The sequence below is a fragment of the Herpailurus yagouaroundi genome, unplaced genomic scaffold (genome assembly GCF_014898765.1).
Source record: "Herpailurus yagouaroundi ecotype Mexico unplaced genomic scaffold, PumYag 181, whole genome shotgun sequence".
Lineage (NCBI taxonomy): Eukaryota > Metazoa > Chordata > Mammalia > Carnivora > Felidae > Herpailurus > Herpailurus yagouaroundi.
Genome location: NW_024412412.1, coordinates 13,249,089 through 13,272,329, shown reverse-complemented (window position 1 = coordinate 13,272,329; position 23,241 = coordinate 13,249,089). Strand labels below are relative to the sequence as shown.

Below are 23,241 nucleotides of genomic sequence, written 5' to 3'. Positions count from 1 at the left end.
CTGTGTTAGAATGCAGAGGTGGGCTTTGACATCAGACTGGCCCGAGATTGGTTCCAGCTCTTGGAATTTTTAGCTCTGGTATCTTAGCTAAGTTATAGCATGCCTCTCCCTGCTCCAGACACTTTTGTGGCTTCCTATTGCTATTTGGGGGAAGGCAGACTTCTGGAAATCAACATAATTTAAAAAAAATTCAACTTCCTTTAAAATCCGAACTCCAAAACCCAATTCTCCTCTCCAACTTTATTTCAAAAGTCATCCAGTCTTCTTGACCATTAAGTGACCCTTCTGTGGTCTGCTTTCGGTTTCTCAAATCCTCTGACAAGCTACTGCCTTCCTCAGGCCAGGACCGGGCCCTCCTTCTACCTAAACTCTCTTGCTGGATCATCTGACTCGTTTGTTCCAATCCCTCAAGCCCCAGCTTTAAATCTGCCCATTTTTCACAAAAGACTTCCTTGATCATCTGATCCAGAGATGTCCCTCTCTCCTCCACCCTGGATACTCCCTCTCACTGAAGCCAGTTCCTTTTCTTACGTGTGGTATGATTTCATGTTTGTGGTTTATTACATAAGGTCTATTTCTCCCGCTAGACTTGTCCTTGTAGGACAGGAGACATATCTGTTCGGTTCATCATGCTGTCTTCCGTGCTCTGCACTACAGCACAAGTAGTCTACTCAAGGCAAACAGAGAGTTACATTCCTCAGCACCTCCATTTTCTCATTTATACAACAGGGATAGCAATAAGCCAGGCTCTTTGCTTTCAAGAAGCTGAGCACAGAGTCTGCACAAAGTAGGTACGCGATAATCGTTAGCTACCCCCATTTCCACTTCCAGACCACAGTTCCCTCAGGGGAACTGCCTTCTCTCTGCCCCCTCCACACAACCCAGCACCGAGCACCCATTGGTGTTTGCCTTAATTGAATTAAGCGTGCCGTCCGAAATCACTTGTCATTTTTTTGCCAAATTTGCTCGATTTGACTCACACACGGAGATTTGCTTCTCCATGATCATAGCGTAGAACATTCACTCAAACTTTGCTGTTGTGCTCCAATTAAGTGCATACACATGTAGGAGGGTACAATAATATGCTAGCCTCACCAGGTTCTCTTGCTTTCATACACTGTGAAGAATTTTCCTTGGGACATTTTCTTCCTAATTAAAATTTTAAAGTCATATACATATATATTGTCATACATTTACGTGACTTGTTTTATATATACATATATAGATATATGGTTTGTTTTATAGACGTATTGTGACACAGACAAGCAAACAATGAACATATTCGGATTAAAAAATAAATGATGCTTAGATGCAAATTCAAAATTTAACTGTTGAACAAAGAGAGTTTGAGAATGTTTGCAAAATAGGTCAAGTGTAGGATTCCCGAACAAGCACACAATTGTTTTACTCTTTCTGTCTGGATCATTAGCAAGCTGTCTGGGAAACAGAGGGGGTGCTAAACGAAAAATGTGTTAGAGGTGGGGCAACTATTTAATTTAATGACCACACCAAGACATTCTTAAGAGGGAAAGGAGGCAGTATTAATTATGTTGGGATAACGGACATAAACCTGGGTTATTCCAGGGCTGATATCTTGTGCTTCTGGATCTGTCAAGAACTCAGTTCTAGGGGCGCCTGGGTAGCGCAGTCGGTTAAGCGACCGACTTCAGCCAGGCCACGATCTCGCCGTCCGGGAGTTCGAGCCCCGCGTCGGGCTCTGGGCTGACGGCTCGGAGCCTGGAGCCTGTTTCCGATTCTGTGTCTCCCTCTGTCTCTGCCCCTCCCCCGTTCATGCTCCGTCTCTCTCTGTCCCAAAAATAAATAAAAAAACGTTGAAAAAAAAAATTTAGAAGAACTCAGTTCTAAACCTACACCACCAACAAAAACAAAGGTTTTGGGTTTTCCTATCAATCCACCTGTGTCTAGCATTTTCAACTGTTCTTGTCTTCATTTATTTTTAATAATATAATATTAGGGTATCCTTCAGCATAATATAATAGCAGCATAATATCTGATGCACCCAAGGTGAGGTTCACGGAAAAAAAAATGAATCCTAAGGACCAAAACACCACTGCGACACAGTGGAAGGGAGGATACAAAGCCCACGTGTGCGGAGTCAGAGCACTGACTCGGGCTCAGCCAGCTCCCTGGTCTACCCTGTTGCCAAGACGGTGCTCTGGGACTCCCGGCATCATTGTCTTTATCGTCTACTGAACAAATCCTCGCTTCTGTCTGAATTTGTATGTTCAGAACATGTCGGCTCATTACATTTATTGCATTTTAAATGATATTTAAAATTGAGGTAAATAATTTAAAGAGAAAACATCAAGGGCTTGAAATGAACATCTTTAAATATAATGCAATCAGGTAGCTATTTTTGCAATGTTTGGTGACATTACTGTGGTGATACTGAGTAACTGCTGACAATTAGTCAGAAGATGGAACAGAGGTCTTGTAAGAAAATTACTCCCAGGTGACAAAATATTGAAAATTCAATTATACTCTGTTTATTATAGGCTTATATTAGCAACTATATTCCCAATAAAGACCTTGATAATAAACAAATTAATGGGAACACAGGGGAGTACTTTTAGAAATATTTTTTTCTCCTTCTAGTATTCCACAATATTGATTTCTAAAGTGCTCCAAATGACACAGTAAAGCTTGCCGGAGGAAACTCTTAACATAAATTATATAAGAACATATGACATATTAGAGTACTCGAGATTATGAAAATAACTTTAATATATAATGACAGTGTACGATAAATTTAATCTTTAAAATTTCAAGTTCTGCAAGTATATAAATCATTTAGAGAAGAAAACCTAGGGAATGCAGAGAAGAAAAAACCCACAACAAGGGATTCACAAGTGGTCTGAATTCTAATTAAAACAGTATGCCATGGAAGTCCATGCATTCATTGTCCTTTTTACAAGTGGGGTTTTAAAAACACGCACAACAGAAAACTCTTTATAACGTATTTTTACAGGTCAGAGTATATAAATATCCATTTTCCTACCTGTAGAGAGTTAAGTTTGTCCATCGATTCCTCCCAACATTTTCTGACATTATGTCCGGTTGAAACGGACACTCATTCGTTCAGTTGTTGCAAAAATTTAAGTGTGCACCTGTTTCGGAGGTAGTCCTATTGCTACACAACCCAAGAGATTTAGAAGCATAGTTCTCTTCTCTCGACACATATGACCCAGTGTAGGAAAGTAAGATACACAGATAATCTCAAAATAATGTAGTGAACGCTAAATGTCGTGGAAAAACTTGCGCGAACAGACCCAGTGGGATTTTAGAGGCAGGGCAGCTCAGTTAGCCTTTGGGTCATAAGGACAACGAAAAGGAAGAGCTACTTAAACGCAGCCTTGAAAAGGGGCAGGAATTTCGATCAGTAAAGAGTAGCTGGGAGGGTTTTGCAGGTTGTCAGCATGGCCTGATCAAGGCAAAGAGGCAAGAAAGTACATGGCATCATGACAGAAAAGCCCATTGTAATGTTTTCACGAGGAATCTCAAGGAAAGAGGAAGATAAGATTATTTGCTGGTCAAATAACACAAAAGAGAAGCTTACAGAATTTAAGTCTTCCCAAGAAGGTTGACTCGATTGTCTCTACTATTTTCTTCGGTGAACAGACATTTTTCTAGAGTCAGGAATCAAGAGAATGGAAGGGGGAAAAAATTAAAGATTTCTGGTTGTGCGAAAGAACGGAAGAAAAGCAGAAATTTGAATGCAGCAATATATATGCTCCCTGTACACCGAGGACTAAGAATAGCTTGGAAATAAATAAATAGTTTGAATTTGATGAAAGGGTATTGAAGGGGAAAGACTTCAAGTAGAGAAGACAAAGTAATAAGCTTGAAATTTTGGAAGTGGTTTTGAAATGGTAAGTGAGAATAAAAAAATAGAAACCTGAGCTCCACTTAGGCAAATCGTTCTCATTGCCATTATGAAAAATATATTAATGCATGGCATGTGAGTTCATAAAGTTACAAAAAAATTTTTTTTTAATTTTTTTTCAACGTTTATTTATTTTTGGGACAGAGGGAGACAGAGCATGAACGGGGGAGGGGCAGAGAGAGAGGGAGACACAGAATCGGAAACAGGCTCCAGGCTCTGAGCCATCAGCCCAGAGCCTGACGCGGGGCTCGAACTCCCGGACGGCGAGATCGTGACCTGGCTGAAGTCGGACGCTCAACCGACTGAGCCACCCAGGCGCCCCAAGTTACAAAAAATTTTTATAGCGGTTTATGTTTGCAAAATTCATTTAAAATTTCCCATCGTGAAAGACGGGGTATGTTTTTGCGACTTTAGACGGCCACATGATTTTAAGTAGGGAAAGAATAGAAAGGGTACCAAAGAAGCATCAGGAAGCCAGCAAGGAAAAAGCAGAATTCAAAATCAAATGTAATTCAGGGGCTCCTGGGTGGCTCAGTCAGTTAAGGATCTGACTCTTGATTTCGGCTCAGATCATGATCTCACGGTTCGTGCTCTGGAGCCCCGTGTTGGGCTCTGCACCCACAGTGTGAAGGCTGGTTGGGATTCTCTCTCTTTGTCCCTCCCCTGTTTATTCTCCCTCTCTCAAAAATCAATACACATTAAAAAATATATTTGTGTATGTGTATATATATATGTATATATACATACTGAATTCAAATTCGGTCTGTGAAAGAAAAAAAGATTTGGAAACACCATTAGTGAAAATAAAAACAAAACAAAACATTTTGCTAAAAGGCTAACCTTAAGAAGAAAAGAGGGACATCTGAACAATGTATTATTGCCTGAAATAAGGGGAAAGTAATACAGAAGTATTAAAAGAGACAAACATGACTCAGGAGGTCTGATATGCATAAACATTCCAGCTCTTGGTCGAGTCATTTCGAAAATACTACACAATACACTCTGGTGGGTCCTGTTTTTTCAGCTTTGTACCCCCGTGAAGAGACAGAGAGAACGCTTTCGCTGCATTCGCCGAATGAATGATGAAAAGCAAAGTCCTAAAACCGCAGACAACGATGCTTTCACAAAGGGGAGGAATAGGAGGTAAACTCCAGACACATTGTAGAACTGGACAGAGTGAACCCAAGAGAGGAGCGTACGAGACATCCTCTCAATGGGGAAGTCGGGCTGCCAGAAGCTCCCCACCATGATTCCAGGGAGCTGGCCAGAAACAATGCCCTTCAAGTGTTACTCCAGAGGCTTCAAGGACAAGGCTGACACGCTTGTCCAGGAAAAGGGGGTCAAAGAGCTGGAGTGGGTTTGCCTGTTGGGCGCTCTCCGTAACTGAAGGGGCTTTTCTGTCTTAACTTTGAAGACGCAAAGAAAAATAAAACCTCCCCTCCAGGAAGTGCTAAAGCTACTGAAAGTGAGGGTTGCTATCTTCCTTTACAGGGAGTGGTGGTTCCAAGAGGGGATGGGTCTCGAACATTGCCGGCACCCTCAACGTGGAAAGTGACGGGCTGATTTAATAATCAATGAGGCAAGTAATGATGAGATTTGGTCCACCTTAGTGCTACTTTCAAATGCCTTATTGTTCCCTTCAGCTTGGAACAGAGCATCAACTATTACTATGTACAATTTGAAGGCCTTGTATTTTCAGTTACTCCAACAATATGAGCTACGTTAAAACGCATCACAAATGCTTACAGTCTTTTGCATGTCTCTTGCGTGTTTTACTACTAAAAAAAAAATACCCTATCTGTTTTATTGATCAAATATCTGTTTGCAAGCGAAATACTCTTGGAAGAACATAGTTTCCAGGAACTAGGGAAGAAATAGAAGTAATTAAAATACATTTAAAGCATAATAAAACAATTTGAAGTTATTAACGATGAAAACTGCTCTGTCGAGTATTCCCTAAAATTTTGTAAAGATGTCAGTGTCGCACTTAATATAGAAAATATGCAAAGTACAGTTAAAAGACTCCTGGTTTATGTTTTTCATAACATAATGAATCTGTTGACAGTATGTATATTGCTGTTATTTATAATCCCGTGCTGACAAGAAAATGTCACCAATTACTGGCTACAATGACAGAACACAATTTATTCCTAATGATTTATACCCGTTAGGAAAAAACATGTAGGCTACTAAAAGACAGCTAACATTCTATTCCCCAGTTTTCGAAAACATAACAAGTTATTTCTGTTAATGAGCGTTTGCATAATTTACCTAGATAACACCTTAAACTACAAACCAAAATAAGGCATTCTCAGGTTTGCTACTTGAAACACATATAACTACAATATCATGTTTGTGGAGCCAGCTTTCATCAATGCACATACTCTATGCGCTTTTCAACCTAGATCTCTTGAAAGCTGCATTGACTTTTTGAGTGTGGGAAAGAAGATTTGAAAAGGTACGACGTCAGCCCTTCAAACAGATATTTACTGCTCATCCTGGCTTATTAGGAACTGCGGGTTGAAAGACACATGTATTTGAAACCCCAGTTACAAAGACATTTAGAGATGGCACAAGAGAGGAAAAAGCAGGAGAGGGTCTTATTGATAATTAAGAGCAGGGAGGCTAAGTGGTACATTACAATACAATGTCACTAGATTAGTAAGAATTAGCCAATGTGAGGAGAAAGTTATAAGGAAGTTCTGATCCAGTAATCCATAGTAGGAAATTAGTTCTAGGAGATAAGCGTTTTATGCATAATTCTAAAGAAATCCAACATTGAAATTACAGACAAATTGATGGAGGGATCACGAAGATATTTATATGGAAGGGGAAAGAATGGATCTTCTCAATGAGGACGAGAACATCCTGGTGACACTTAGGTCAGAGTTGAATAAAAGTGCCTTCAAAGGGGATTTAACCACTGAAAACACATTTTGAGGACAGATACCATGCTTTTTAGCATTCTGTTGGTGCATAGCATAGGCATTAAAAATAACTTCGAGCCAGAAATATGATGGATGTCTCTGCCTTCAACAAGCAAGAGAAAGCGTGTGTGTGTGCACATGTGTGGTCCTCAGAAACTAAGGGGACATGATGAATTAGGAATATTCAGTGAATAATGAAAATGATTAGGGCTAGGTGGTAGGATCAGTTTGTCAAAAAATGAATCTTGGGCCTTATTAGTTTTGAGAAAAGACAACAGCCTTGTTTCTGTGGTATAAGAAAGATTATGACACGAAACTGAGCACCAACATTTTTCTATATCCATCCAAGAACTTAGGGTAAAAACCAGGAAACAAAATTTCCAGGTAAACACAGAAAAGGGGGTAAAGTCAGGAAAACTGTGACACCTACTTCAGGCACGTCTCTCTCTAAGCTGCCCGGCAGAGAACAGAACTAATGTCTCCTAAGGCCTCTGTCAGACTTATGATTATGAAATTCAATTATCCGGCAGGTCCTTTTGCAACACAAAGCAGAAGTGATTTGCACAGACCATTTCCTCTAGAAACAGGCAGGTAATCACAGGAACATTAGTCCAGTGAAATAATACCCTGAGCCACATTGTGTTTTGAGAGTCTATAGTATCTCAAGAAAGACACAGATAACAATACATGGGGAAATTTGGGGGTAGGAGTGATCATATATGGAAACCGAGTATGCCCATAGTCAAAACAAACCAAATCTTCCCCCTTTAAAAAGTACACGAAAGAGAAAGAGAAATGGTGCCTGTTTTTTTGTTGGTTAGAACAGACCAATTATCATTGTAGGAAAGATTTATTGAAATATTTAGGTCATCTCAGTTATTTTTGTATTCACCGATAAACATTAAGTACCTACTTGCTAGGTATGGCAAGATGTTTAAAAAGATTTTTTCCTTGAATATCGCTACTAAGCATATTTTCTACACTTATAAAATACCACAGAATTCTTAATGTTTATTTAGAAAAGACTCAGCACTGAATCAAATTTATTTTAGGAATCTGAGATGACACGAGCAATATAGATGGAACGTTAGTCAAAACAAAACAAAAGATAACAGACGTTCGTAGGCAATAATGCATATTGTATTAGTTCAAGGGCCATAGTTTCATTCTTTGGAGACAGAATACTTCTAAGAGACATTCAAACAAAAAAAGGAAGCTTGGATTATGTTTGATTGATGCAAATAATAAATCTAATTTTTCCTGCTGCTTTAGGTGGTTTATTAGACTTTTATGCTTCGTATCATCACTTTGCTAGACCTATCCTAACCCAACATGATGACTTCGGTCCCTTGTGGGAAATCCTCAGGAGAAAACTTAGCAATATTAGCTTTGTCGTGTTAACCAAAGATAAAATAATGCATATTTTAAAAACTGTTTAATAAGAAGACACCGTTTGCAGAAACTCAGACCCAAAGACATTTGGTGAATGGTCCAAGGTCAAGCAATGACTTAATTACAGAGCCAGAATAAGAAATCAGATCTCTGTACTTCTAATCAAGTGTCATTATCACTGTGCCTATGAAACTCTCTTCTAAATATAGTAGAATTACATCTTAAACTAAGAAGTGTGAAATAAATCTAACTACACAGAAGCTTATGGTGACAAGGACGACATTTACATTGGCAAGGATTTGTCCTTCTCTTTGAAAAGTACGTGATCTGAGGGACCTACGCTCTATTATTGTCTGGTACCGATAGATTCCACTCAAGAGTAGGCAGTGTGCTACCGTGGGTTTGGGCATCAAACAGCAGCTTGAATCTTGGCTTTGTCGTTTAGTATCTGTGAGACCTTAGCATGATATTTGGATTCTCTAAGCCTTAAGTTTCTTTCCATTGGTAAAATAGGGATAATAATGCTAAACTAAGAGGGCAGTAGATTGAATATAATAGGTACTCAATAAAAATCAAATATCTATCCCTGCCTCTGCCTGTAACTCTATCAAACTCCTACTCTGTCATTAGATTCTCATATAATGGTTTTTCCAAAGACCAATAACAATAATACTCATAGACAAAATCCTTAGCAATTTTCATTGGAAGTGTCACTTCGTTGCTGTGCAGTAATGACACTTTCTATGGAAAGTCAAAGGATTTGGTAGAGAATACAAACTGTTCCAGAAACGAATGACATCTTAATAGCGGGAGCAGAATTGGTTGGGGTAAGAGGATTGTTGTGGCTGAAAATTTCTAATTCAAATAGAATAAGAATTGTATTTCAAGGAGAGGATCAAGCCAAACTCTCACTCTTTCGATTGTTTCTTCAGGAAAAGGAGTCTTACCTGACAGCTATCAACTATCCATGACTGATACATTCAGTACAAACTACCTGAAATACGGGAAAAGCAACCCAAACTCATGGGTATATATCATCAATATTCTTATCCCTTAAAGTTCAAACGTTCACCTCCATGTAGATTTCTTTTCAGTAGTTTTTATCCTTCTAGCAATCAATCTCGCAAAAGATAGGTAAAAAGTATGACGACACTTTAAAGAAATGCTGTAGCCCAAGTTCCCCTTTGGACCATCTGCATCAATCTCTTAATATTTTGAGAAAAAAAAAAACAGTAAGTACACTCAGTGTGCGAATGGTGAAACCGGGAAGCTAACATCCAGACCCTTAAAAGATGCACATGTGAACAGTGACAACTAATGGAATATAAATCCTTTGCCTTTATGTCAAGGAGGGGCCCACTGGCCAAGGGTCAGGGCAACTGCTGTGACTTCGCCAAGCTATCTCCAGAACTCAACCATCCTGATTTAAAATCTTTATCAGAACTGAGACCCACAGGTGGAAGTGGAATACGGTTTATTGCGAATAACCTTGCAGCCTCCTCCTTTGCATCACCCCGACACAGGTCCTGGTGTTCTCCCGTGGTTCCCATGGAAAATGTATCAGTTGCAAAACCTTCACGATGGCTGAGGTGAAGATAAACACCAAATCAAGGGTACAGGCAATCTGTTTCACGTGGTGATTGCTTTGAGATTTGCAGGAAGCGACTAAAACATACGGGGATAGAGTATTCTCAGACTTTGCTCTTGAGGTGCTGAGCCCCTCCTCTGGAAGCAAATCAGTGCACGTTAGTAGCCGTGTTCTTGTGGGATACCGAACGATCACTGAATGTCCTGGCTGATGCATGGCTCAGGAAATATGGAGAAATCACTTTCTCTTTAAGTCTGAACTAGATCTACTATTATCCACTGTCCATCTAATTTTCTAATAAAACCACTGCATATTCCCTTAAATCCACATTTAGTTTTAGTCTTCAAGAACATCTTTTCCATACCGTTTACTGTCTCCCAAACCGCAACGTGAACTCTTTCGCACTATGATTTTACGTGATCCTGCAGGTGAAAGTCTATTTTATTGATCTTTCTCTGGCCCTTCCCCCTTTTCTATGATGGCCACGTTCTCCCAGGTTCTGAACTCACAAGCTGGGAGTCCTGTTTGGCTCGTTATCTTCCTTTCTCACCTTGCAAACCCCATCAACAGCACTACGACTTGTTCCTTCCTCCCTGTTCACAATAGCCCATTGTTGGTTCATATGGGACCCTGGCTCATCAGTTCCGAGTTTGCCTTGAAATCATCTGTCCATCATGTCTCCACTCCGCTTTAGGACATGGGCAGGACAGACACTATCCACAGCGACAAGCTTAGACCTTCAGCCTGACATTTACAGTTCTTCATAGGTCAATTCCATTTCACTGTCAACTTTACTCTCCATTGCTTCCCAGGAGGATTCTTCTAGATGGGGTGGCCTCCCCATGATTCCCCTTATTGATTCCAAGCATTTCCTCAAGCTGTCCCAACTGTAAGTAAGCGTGGCCCACCCTTCTGATACACTGAAACGTATTTTACCACCTTCCAAGTCCTGCTTAAATCCTAAAATTTCTGCAAAATCCTTTTCTGAATCTTGATTGCTTCTCTCTTCTCAATGTGCAGTTCAGCAATAATGTATTTCATCTTGCCGCTTTGCCTTCTAATTGTTTCTTCGTTGTAAAGCCCTGTATCTCCAAGTCTATTAGCTTGAAAGCAAAAGATATAATTTATTCCCCCAAAATATCTCTCAAAATATTGGATATAAGGATGTTCACAGAATACAATAAATCCTCACTTTTCACAGGATGAATGCTTTATTTTTTACTGAAGAATAGATCTCAGTAACTGCTTGTGACATTATATATGACTTCCATAAGCCTATTTCATTCTGTTTTTCTATTACTACATTTTTGCAGTACCTATAGGTTACATATTGCACTGTTACCTGGGCTAATTGTGTATTCCCAAAAATGTTGCTTTTTAGTTAGCATTCTAGATGTCTCAAAAAATGACCAAACCTGTATTTAGTATCTAAAAACTACTCTTTATATAAGGAATTTCATAAATCTTTTCCTATTTCATTGCAAAGGTTTAACAGTACAATTTTTCACGGATGTCTCATTGCCAAAATTTAAGTATATTAGTATATACTTATTAGACATCATGAAGCATCCCCTAATTAAATTAAATGACATTTACAAAAATGAATCGTGTGAAGACAATCAGTTGAAATCCCTACGCCATAGACTATACTGAACAACATTTAGATTGACTGAATGTAAATGAAAAGAAATATTTTAAAAAGGAAGAAACCAGAAATGGTAATTTGCTCTAGGGGTAAAGCCAACATATCTAAGCACACGCGCGCACACACACACACACACACACATACACACACACACAAACAAACACAAGTAAATAATGTAACTGACTTGACTATATTTTAAGAGCTTTCTTTAAAAAATCTTTATAGGGGCGCCTGGGTGGCGCAGTCGGTTAAGCGTCCGACTTCAGCCAGGTCACGATCTCGCGGTCCGTGAGTTCGAGCCCCGCGTCGGGCTCTGGGCTGACGGCTCGGAGCCTGGAGCCTGTTTCCGATTCTGTGTCTCCCTCTCTCTCTGCCCCTCCCCCGTTCATGCTCTGTCTCTCTCTGTCCCAAAAATAAATAAACGTTGAAAAAAAAAAATAAAATGTGTTCATGACTTTTAAAAAAAAACCACATAAATAAATAAAAATAAATAAAAATAAAAAATCTTTATAGAAACAATATCTTAAATTCAAACTAAACAAAACACTTGCAAAAGATTAGGATCTAAATATCTCAAAAGAGACAAAGAATTATTAACATTCTTACTATAAGAAAGCACTTGAAATTCTCTAAGTAAAAAAAAAAATATATATATATATATATATTGTATCTACCTCTCTCTACTGCATCTTTCCCATCAGGCTAAGGATTGATGAAAAAAGATTTACCTCTTACTGCTACCATTGCCTTTTAAAATTTATTTGATAAGGAGGCAGAAACTTGGTAGAAATGAATCTGCTTTGCCGAGCTGGAGAAGATGCAGATTTTCTTAGAATCTCTAACAAAGAGTGTGCAGCTATTTAAGCAAGGCAGGGTCCTGCTAGACCGGAGGACCTTACACTTGATCCACAGAGTTGGCATCTCTACTCATTACGCTTAGGAAGCCTACACCTATCTCTCCGAGCAGAAGGCCCCCATTTAAGGAGACGTTTATACATATCAGGTCTTCCTACAACCAAAGCCTCTCATCAAGGCTGCATGTACACCCGGGGCGGGGCGGGGTGGGGTTGGGGGGGAAGTGTCAGTGTCCTGGTGTCCTTGAATTCCACTCTCCTTTCATTTTCCTTACGTCCTAGAATATCCGTTTCTTCATATACCCCGATAGAACGATGGACAAAGGGCATGAACTGGCAATTCACAAAAGAAGAAATACAAAGAGAACTAAACCGGTATACAGATACATGAGAATATATTCAACCTATCCATCAAATGAATATAAATTCCAACAACAGTAAGATGCTATATTTTATCAAGTTGCCATCATTTTAAAGCATGGCAACATCTGCTGTCAATGGCTTGTGGAAAAAGACACTTTTTTGTACCGCTGGTGGGAGTGTAAATTGATACAAGTTTTTTTTGCAGGGCACTTTGACAGGGTCTATCAAAAGCTTTAAATCGTATGTACCCTTTGGCTCTGAGATCCCACTTCCAAGAATTTATCCTAAGGTAGTAACAGAATTCGGGGCAAGGATTTAGCCACTAGGATAGTTACTACAACATGATTTATAACAGGGAAATTTCAAACAACCTACATGTCCAAAAGTAGTGGGTGTGTTAAATTACAGTAAAGCATAGCATGGAAAAATATTATGTTGTAGAAGAATGTCTGATAACATGGAGTGACTTCAGTAAAAACAGAAATCGTAGTTTTAATTTTTGAAAAGTATATACACAGAAAAGAATAAAAGTGTAAATCCCAAAAGTGTAAAAACTCATTAATACTACCCATTTGCTTCTCTGCACTGTCCAATGAACATGTGATGCAAAGTAACTAAAATAGATCCATTAAGGGCATGGATTTAAACACTCATGATATTTTATACTTAAATTTGTTTGACCTAAAGTTTCATTTTTATCATGTCTGTCATGACCTATCATTTTACTTGGTTATTGAGATAGTACAATGCAAACAATGACCGAATGTTTGAAAAATTCTAATGATTATCTGAAGTCTTAAACTTTTTAAAGAGGTTCATTTGAACAACGAATAAGCACCTATGAGAATATTTTGTACCCTACAATCTATACAATGGTGCACCAGTCACAGTAAATGAGACACAGTCCATTATAAGGGAATGTTTGATACTTGTGTTCTGCAGCAACTGACATTTCATTCAAGCATTTTCAAATCCCCCAGGAATCTCCAGCTGCTGTATGTCAAAATTTTAAGATCTCTCTTTGTGAACTTTAACACCCCTATAAAAACCAGTTGGAAGATCAAGCCTACTTCCTACGGATTACTTTGATATTAACTAATTAAGACAAATCAATTATTCAGTTTAGTCTGAATAATCATCTCACAGGGTCACCATCTTCCAAACTGCAATATACAGGTAATAACTTCCACTCTGGTGTTTTATAGCGTATTTCTCTTTTTTTCTTTTTTTTTTTTTCTTGCACATATCTCTTGTGATATGGCTTTCCGGCCCCCTTTTGGATATGATTTTTTAAAAATAAATGTTTGCTAATGCCTTGAGAGTATTAATTAATGATCAAATCTCATTATACAATTTTAAGTTTACAAACACGCACGTTTCTTAAGCAAAGGAAAGGATAAGGAAAAGAAAGAAGTTGCCTATGTGTCTGGAGGAGTACGGAGAACAGTCCTGTTAGGTCAGGCTCCAAAGTCAATAACCACCTGTTTTCCACTGGATTCTGGGTGTGTGTGTGTGTGTGTGTGTGTGTGTGTGTGTGTGTACTTACGGTTTTTATAGAACTACCTGAAATAAAGCATGAATTTTGAATAAGAATGTACTTTCCCCCAAACCTTCTGATGACACAGAGTCTCAATTCCGTCAACTATCATCAACTTATACTACACCGACTTGCCATTTGCATGATTCTAATCGATACAGATAGAAGTTTACCTTTTTTAAGTGTACGTTTTCTACAACAAACCCGAAACTTATCATGCACACACAGTTTTAAGATGAAGAGTACCTTAAGCGATAAAACGCTTTGAGAGATTCGCAGTGACATAAATTTGTATTTCCAAGATCCCTTTACTCTACATCCCTCAGAGGCCAAATTATCGATGTTCCCTAATCTCTCTGTTTCCCTTCTCCTTGCTGGATGGCTCCTTCCTTTTCCTTATAAAGAGGCTGAAATGTCCTCCGACATAAAAATACCTGTGCCTCTGTGTATCTCAGGGGTTGCCAGCCTACCTCCCTTCTGTCTTTGGAAAGAATGATCAACACTTGCTGGTGCCATATTTTTAGGTTTCTGTTATTATGCCCTCCCACTGCAATTTGACCACCATGCTCCCTACACAGAAATGAATAACCTCGTGTGCAGTCCAAAGGGTATCTCTGCACTTGACTCACGAGACTTTTGGAAGTTTAGACCCTCTCTCTCGCGCTTCCCATCCCCGCTCTCTCTTGTCTCCTGTGAACAGATTGTTGACTTTCTCTTTATCTCTGTGGAGGGTCCTCTGTTTCTTTCATGGGTACTCCCTTTAAGCCTTTATGTTACATATTGGTGAACTCAGGACTTAACCTTCCGTTCTCCTCTTGACTCAAGGTTTGCTTTTGGGGACACTTCTAATTCTGCCACATGGCTTTCACTGCAATGATATAGATTAGAAGGTAAATGTTTTTAAACAAAATCTACTTGAATTTTCTTACTCTATGTATAACTGCTTAATAGATTATTGAACTTTGGTGTCCCCAGACACTTTAAATACAACCCGTTCATGTCTGACTTACTAACTCTACCACAAACAATATATTTTAACCTCCAACTTGAATTATACCATTGCTGGGATCGTACTGTTCTTCCACGTTACAGGGTCTTTTTAAACGTCCCTAATCCCAGCACGATGAATACATCTTCAACTCTTGATGCTTTCTATTTCAATCAGTCTTCCTCTCCTGCCTAGTTCTTGGTTTAAACTTGTGTATCTTCTCACTCTGATAATTATAATACTACCTGATTGGCCCATTTGCTTTCAAGTTCGACCTACAAACCCACTGCGTCTTTGCTCAGCAAACACTGTACCTCCAGGCTCAGGCACTGGGCAAGGTGAGTACAGAGATGGAATGGTGAACAGAGCCGAGCCCCTACAGATCTTACTCCGTGGGGGGAAGACAGTCGACTTTTGGGACTGCTTTCAGAGTGCTCCATAGACTGTAAATAGGACTGTAATATCACTCTGCACGAAAATCCTTCAGAGCCTCTCCATCACCTTCAGGAAAAAGGACAGATGTCTTAACATGGCCGTGTGGCCGTTTGCAAATATGGTTTGGGGCAGCTTGTACCGCCGCAAATCATCACTCACCTCCCCGCATCCTGTGTTCCAGGTACCAAACAGCTCATGGCTCTCAGAAGAGTCCCCACAGATTTTATCCCTTCTCCTTTGCTGCTCTACCTACATCTTGAATTTCTATACATTTTTGAGCCTGATTCCAAAGCCACCTCCTTCTTCCTCCCTCTTCTCTCCCACCCTCAATCTCTGTTGGCAACAATCTTCTCTGTGCTGACACTGACTTTGCATATCGTGTGCTAATACCATTTACCACATTAAAATCCAAGCCCGTTGGCCCACTCAGCCTATGAGTCTCTAGAAGTTGGGGATGACTTCTTACCCCTTTTTGTTTTTCCAGCACCTGGTATAATACCCAGCATTTACTGTTCATTGAGGGAAGATGTAGTTGATATAGTAAGTAAGAAATCAGTTCAAAAAGTCACATCTAAACTGTGTTCACTTTTCAGTTTCTGTGTGACAATATTTAATGTTTATTTATTTAAGAGAGATAGAAATAGAGAGAGAGAGCAGGGAAGGGGCAGAGAGAGACAGAGAGGGAGACAGAATCCAAAGCAGACTCCGTGCCATCAACACAGAGCCTGATGTGGGGCTCAAACCCACGAACCATGCATGAGATCAGGCTCGGGACCTGAGCCGAAACCGACTGAGCCACCCAAGTGCACTGTCTGTGCGACGATATGTAAAGTCAAGGTACTACTCATAAGACGTTTTTAATTGCCCTTTTCTCAAATTTATATGCATTTGTAGGAATTTCAATATGCATTTTAAAGTGATTTTGCATTCAGGACCCCCTGGGTGGCTCGGTGGGTTAAATGCCTGACTCTTGGTTTTGGCTCAGGTCATGATCTCACAGTTCATGGGTTCAGGCCCTGGGGCAGGCTCTGTGCTGACAGTGGGAAGCCTGCTTGGGATTCTCTCTCTCTCTCCCTCTCTCTCTGCCCCTCTCATGTCTCTCTCTCAAAATAAATAAATAAACTTAACAAAAAAAGATTCTGCCTTTAGTTTCTGTATAGTCTATTCACTATGGAAAATTATCTCAAATCCACTGATAAATATAAAAAAACTTCAAGGTAGTAAAACCATTGTTCACACTACTCAGTAAATAATGTATAAGGTCTTCACGTTTATACTTGCATGTGTGTATAATGTTGATAAACAGAATTATTATGACTTGGGAAGAATATTCTTTAAGTAGCACCAAGAAAACCCCCAGTTAGTTGCTCTTCAAACACTTGAATACCCACAGAATGGCAAATCCACTAAGGTTCTATGGCTCTAACACTCAATTTTTCTATTTCAGTGATAATTACATCAATAAACCTGATTCAGCATTTGCTGCCGTTCAATTCATTAATTAAAACAATCTTCCTGCTACCACTGTGATTTTTCAAGGATATCAAAAACACATTCAAAAATCAAAATAGCACACATCATCAGTTTTGATATGTGCCTAGTACGCTTTACTTTGATTTCAACTCTATAATGAAAAGAACATTTAGAATATAAATAGAGAGAGCATCCAGTCCACATACTCTGAACAATACTTAAAGCACAAATTGAAGTCTGCAGAAATGGCAATAGTCCTGTGAAAAGTAGCAAACAGCCAAGAGGTTCTGAAAATCTTCTTCGAATGGAAAATACACACATATATAAATACTTAGGTCACAACAACAAAAATGGTATACTTTAGAGCCTCCTTAATTAGAGTGTCAGAACGCTAAATTAAAAAAAAAAAAATTTACATCATAGCTTTATGTGCTCGGGTGACCTGTAACACATCCACAAAATAAACGTATCTCATTCTTCTAAGTGAAATAGGGAAGCTTTTGTGAAGAGAACGGCAAGTCGCTATTAAACCATAAACGTATACATATCAAGGCCATATAATTACTTTCATATATTGGAACCTATTTGACTGGACTCTGCAACGCAGCACTCTAATTCTGAGCTTGATATAGCAAGTACACAGCATCTTACTTTTGCTGTTTCTGACATCCCAGGGCACCTAAAACATAAAATATAATTTACAACGGTAGAACACGCCAAAAGTGACCATTACGTGCCAGAAGAGAGCCCATAATGGAATTCATATGCAAATTACAGTTTAGTATGTGTAGTAAAATCTCATAAAATTAGAATAACGCTGAAGTATTTATTTCCTGTGGCAACAGAACTCCATCCTAATTCGTAAAATCAATTCCCAAAGTAGGCTGAAAGGTCCGTGGGTAAAGTGGAGGCAATGGAATTCTGGGGCGCCTGGGTGGCTCAGGTCATGATCTCATGGTGTGTGAGTTCAAGTCCTGCGTTGGGCCCTGCACTGACAGCAGGGAGCCTGCTTCGGATCCTCTGCCTCCCTCTCTCTGCCCCTCCCCTGCTCGTGCTCTCGCTCTCTCCCTCAAAGATAAATAAATGTTTAAAAAATGAAAACAGAATTCCAAAGGACAACTGGTTCCTTGAAGTATTTTAGCTGCACCAAGTATCTATTTCACGTAAAAATATTGCACTTTACTGCTCTACCCTCTTTGTCAGCCAAATTAGCCCTTAAAACTTCAGGATCATGCACAATTAGTGTGGCATCAGTGAGGTCCTACAACAGGTATATTGCTAAGACCCCAGGTGAGAAATAAAGTCTTTCAGGAATGATTTATTTTATCGTGTGAACTGATGAGCATCAGGTAATTGCCTTTTAATTGACTGGCTGTCTAAGTAACATGCCTTTGAGGGAAACACTACTTTTGAAATTTCCTTTGGCCAGGAGGGGAAGGAGCAGGCTAAAAGTCTTTGAAGTCTATAGCCATCAGACTAATTATCGGCACCATTCAATGTACATTCATTTAATTACAGTAAATTAAAAAGGATGTGGGGTTTGGGAGGAAAATAAAAGAGTCAATAAATGGCAACAGAAACACCAGACTATGCAAATTATCAGTGCCTTTTCTGGAGACCACTAGCTCTCTCTCCTCTCGACACACGTACAAAACTAATGCAGACAGAGAGAGAGAGAGAGAGAGAGAGAGAGAGAGAGAGTAAAAAGAGACGGAGGTGGGTAGGAGGGGGGATTCGCTGTGGGCCAAAACGGTGGAGGTAACTTGATGATGCTTATCTAACTCAATCCACATCACCTCTTAGGAAGGAGACATAATCGTCCACTTTTTACAGATGATAAGAACGCGCGCTTTTGGGCACTCGACGCCAGTGTTCTAGGCACACGATGAGCTTTGTAGATCTGAACTCGTTTAATCCTTACAGCAGCCCTATACGGACTATATGCTATGTGCCATTTTCTCTATTTTAACCCTGTGGAAACTGCAGCACAGGAAGGTCAACTACCTTGTTCAAGGTCACACAGCGCAGAGGTGGTGGGACCCATGCAAAGCCAGGTGATCTGCCCCCTGATGACATGTCCTCAACCATCCCTCAGTGGAGGCCCTCGAGGTCCAGAATGACAATGAGGCGGAAGAGGAGTGCCAGCTCCTCCTGGTCTAACTTCAAAGGTCATGGCTTTCCAAGGGGCATAAGAGACCACGGAGAGAGGGAGATGAACCAAGACGAGGACCTCAGCAGGACAGCACCGCACCTCTGGGACTGCAGTACCCCCGAAGACGAGCAGGCAGAGAGGGGAAAGTTGCGAACTCCAGCTCCGGGTGATTCAGGAGCCAAGAGTCGCAGCTGCTGAAAGAAGAGACTGAAACCTTGACCAGTGTGATTCTAAACCCAGGCACCTTTCATGATGCCGCACCGCCGGACGACAAAGGATGTTCTATGTTTTGGCTTCTTCTGGGAAAAGATGCACAAACAAACATTTTTAAAGCTTAAAGGTTGATGTCTTGGGGGGAAAAAAAAGTCCTTTGTTCCTGACATTTAAATAGACAGTTGGAACTGAGATCAGATTACCTGCAAAGCTGGAAAAGCTGGAGAGCGGAAGTTCAGCCGGGGGTCTTTTAACAATACATCAGAGACAGGAAAGATGCTTAAAACAACCCAGAGCATACTGGTAATTCTACCTTTGATGAGGGCGACTCATCACGTTTATTTTGTCACCTCTCAACAGCTTACCAGAACGGCGGCTTAGTAGGTGACCACAAACCACTGCCCCACCAGTATCTGGCTGGAGAATGAGGAGAATGACCACAGCAAGCACTATGTGTCTAGAACAGTCTTCTCCCATATCCTTAACTCAGAACAAGATCAACATTTGGAATTGCATACGTAACTCAATATACCAGAAAAAAAAAAAAATTCTTTCCCCAAAATGCTTTTTTAACTTCAAATCCCCGTGGTTGGTGAAGAGTTAGTTTTGCAAAAGAATAAATTTTATCACTTGTTTTGAATCTCTGCTAACATGGAGACGTGTGACATGGTCCGAATGTTCCTTTCCTCTTGTGGGATGCTCAGACCAACAAAATTTCATTAGCCTCACAGCCGTTCTAGCGCCTTCTTAACTTGAACTGTTGGCCTCTTTATCAATAAATAAATGAAACCTAATCCCTTTTAGTGACTACACTCTTCTTTGAAGTTTCAACTAGAACATCGGGCACTTGGCTTGCGTAATTTTACAAATGTTGAATAACAGTTTTCTGGGGAAAACAGCCTATTCACAGTTATTTCAAATGATGAAAACAGTCAACGAAAACTCCAGTGCTAAACCGGATGAAAACAAGGCAATGTCTGGTTCCTGAATTCGTTTCATTTTGGTGAGTTATTTCTCACATGTCCCTCTTGTTTCGACCTATAGTGATATAATAGAACTTCCAATGATGCATCTGAAGCTAGTACAGTGAATGATATTAGACACTTAAAATAATGAAAAGCAAAGAAAGATATCACTGGAAAAATCAATAGCCTCTCAAACTTAGAGCTGTGAAGAATAACCGAGGACAGAATTCAATTATGTTTATTTTATATTAGAAATATTTGACCAGAAATAGTAACGGCAAACTACGTAACAGTTTAGGATACGGCTGAGAAGGATGTTAGAAGGCCGTGTGTAGGATTATGGATTCTAGTTTTCCCTATAACTCAGCTTAAGAAAGATATCCATAGTTTTTATATCAGAAAAAAAAAATTCCTCAATACTCTTGTTTCATTCCACAATTCAAAAGATCTTCTACATATCCCAGAAAAGTATGCTTTCCCACCTCTTAATGCAATTAATTCCTTTTAGTGGAATCTTGCTCCTTCGGACCGATCAGTGACAATTCAGAACAAATACATTAATCTGAAATGCTCCTATGGCCGTACATATTAAATCTACGCGACAACCAGTGTTCCTTCAGAGGCCATATCTATTTTGTTTGCTTTTTTGTTTTCTTCCCTAGGCTGACCTCATTGGGACTTCTTGGACCATCAAAATGTTTTTTGTTGTTGTTGTGTTTTTTTTTTTTTAAACAACCACAGCCAAACCTTGGGGAAAAGAGTAAACACGAGTTTAAGTCATCCCTTGCCCAGCTCAACAAACATTGTTTTTGACACTCTATACTCTTAACTTGGCTGACCTGTTGTTTACTCTCAACAAATGCTACCAAATGTTCTGAATTTCGATGCAGGGCCCTTGACACCCTCTTCCTGTCTCTCTTCATTCTGTTTCATAACAAGCACCTGGAGGCAGGAAAGAGCACACCTTCTCTCACCTTGACGTAACTCCATGAACAAGGTCTACCAGGGAGCAGGGGAGGCGAGGACCTCCTCTAGGTAATGACAGTCCATGCAGATGGTGAGGGTCCATGGTAGGGAGAAACTCAGTCTTCCTTCTCTCCTCCCTGCCATTTGGATATTTCATACTCTTAACTAAAAGTTGAAAATTTGGTAAGTTTTAGATTTTCCAAAAAGAAAACAAAAAACAAAAAACAAAAAAACGGCATGTGTTGGGGCATTCACCGTGAAATCGCTTCAGCAGGTGTAGAATTTTAAAAATCGTACACTTCATTTTTGTTTTACGAATACAGATGCTCTAACAGGATACATTTGTCATTAGAAAGGATAAAGATGCCACAAAGATTGTGGGTGGAAAGAACAATCTGACCCGATACGAGACAATATTTAATGGATACGGGTATGGATATAATGCAGATAATCAGAAACGAATGCATTATCTTGCTGCGTTCTATTTTTTTCTATAACTACCATAAGTTTTAATCATGTAGTTTAGGGAAATCAAATGCCGAGTGCTACGTTGGAATATAACCATCGTACCTGAAGATTCGGATAGACAGGAAACAAAGTTGGTACCAACGCTTACGCATTTAAGGTCAGGAACTTCTGAATCCCCAGTGAAAGCAGATACAAATACAGGTTTTACCGAGGTGAGTGGATTAGCTCAGAGAAACGCTGGGAGCCTGATTCGAAGATTCATTTTGTCAGAAAGAACCGTCCTTGTTTCCTGTTTGGGGCTGGAATAAAGCCAGCCACCATCAAGAACTGACACTTCCAAAATGAATACAGTGAATGCGAATCATTAATCAATCTTGACTTTGGTTTGACGCGCTGAAGTATTCTACATAAGATACTATGTTAGTCGGTTTGTGACTCGAAGGGAAGCCGGTAAGAGTGAAAGCATTAGGCACCACTCCGTCCTGTAGCAGCTAAAACAGAAAGCTGAACAGACCTGCTTTCCTATGGCAAAGCGAAGCTGACAAAGTTGGTCAATAAATAATACAAATGAAACGCCGCTGGTGAAACAACCATCTTTCTTTTCAAATGTCATGCAATTCCTCCATTTTAATTTTCTCCTTGCTTCCTGGTGCATCATACACACATAGCGTCAATAACTATATTAAAGTAGCAAGGGCACCGTTAATACTAAATGCCGACAGAGAAATGTCCTTTTGTTGTCTGGGACGTTGGCACTGATGCCCCAATTCTTCTTAAAAGCAATACTGACGAACAATTAAGTTTCCTTTTAAAGCTATTATTGTATATAAATGAACTGTTATTATTATCCCGCATTGGCACTAAGAAAAAAATCCCAATAATTTCTAAAGACACCTTTCTTACAGTATGCAACACTGCTATTTGGATATCCTACAATGCAGTTTCTGTGTGCGGACTTAACTGCATAATAATCCAGTCCGCAAAGCACATCAAAAACCACACTCTCCCTCTTTACCAAAATTTCAATGGTTCTCATCAACTAGTAAGTTTAAAGCATGATCAAATTTGTTCTTCAATCACTTGAGCCCTGTTAATAAACTATTCTGTGTGCTCACTCATCCATTCTAAGATTCTGCAACTTTGAGATATCTTCAAGAGGAATCTACAAAGACATCTTTGATTACAAGCTGGCTCTGGGGTAAACTTTATCACCACTTGCTTTGCTACCCCACAGAGAATAACAGGTGACATGGTCCAAGATAAGTCAAAGCTAATCTTTTTTTTTTTTTCTGTACATAATTAAAATGTTTTTCAAAACTATAGCTAACACATCATAGACTGCTTGCATAATTTAACCATCTGATGTCGAAT

General features: G+C 39.6%; 1 protein-coding gene across 11 annotated transcripts in view; it reads right to left on the bottom strand.

The window, feature by feature from the left end:
* The window catches only part of TENM3 (teneurin transmembrane protein 3), a 1,301,596-nt gene that overhangs the window by 412,135 nt on the left and 866,220 nt on the right, over nucleotides 1–23,241 (bottom strand). The gene's annotated exons all lie outside the window — the stretch shown is intronic.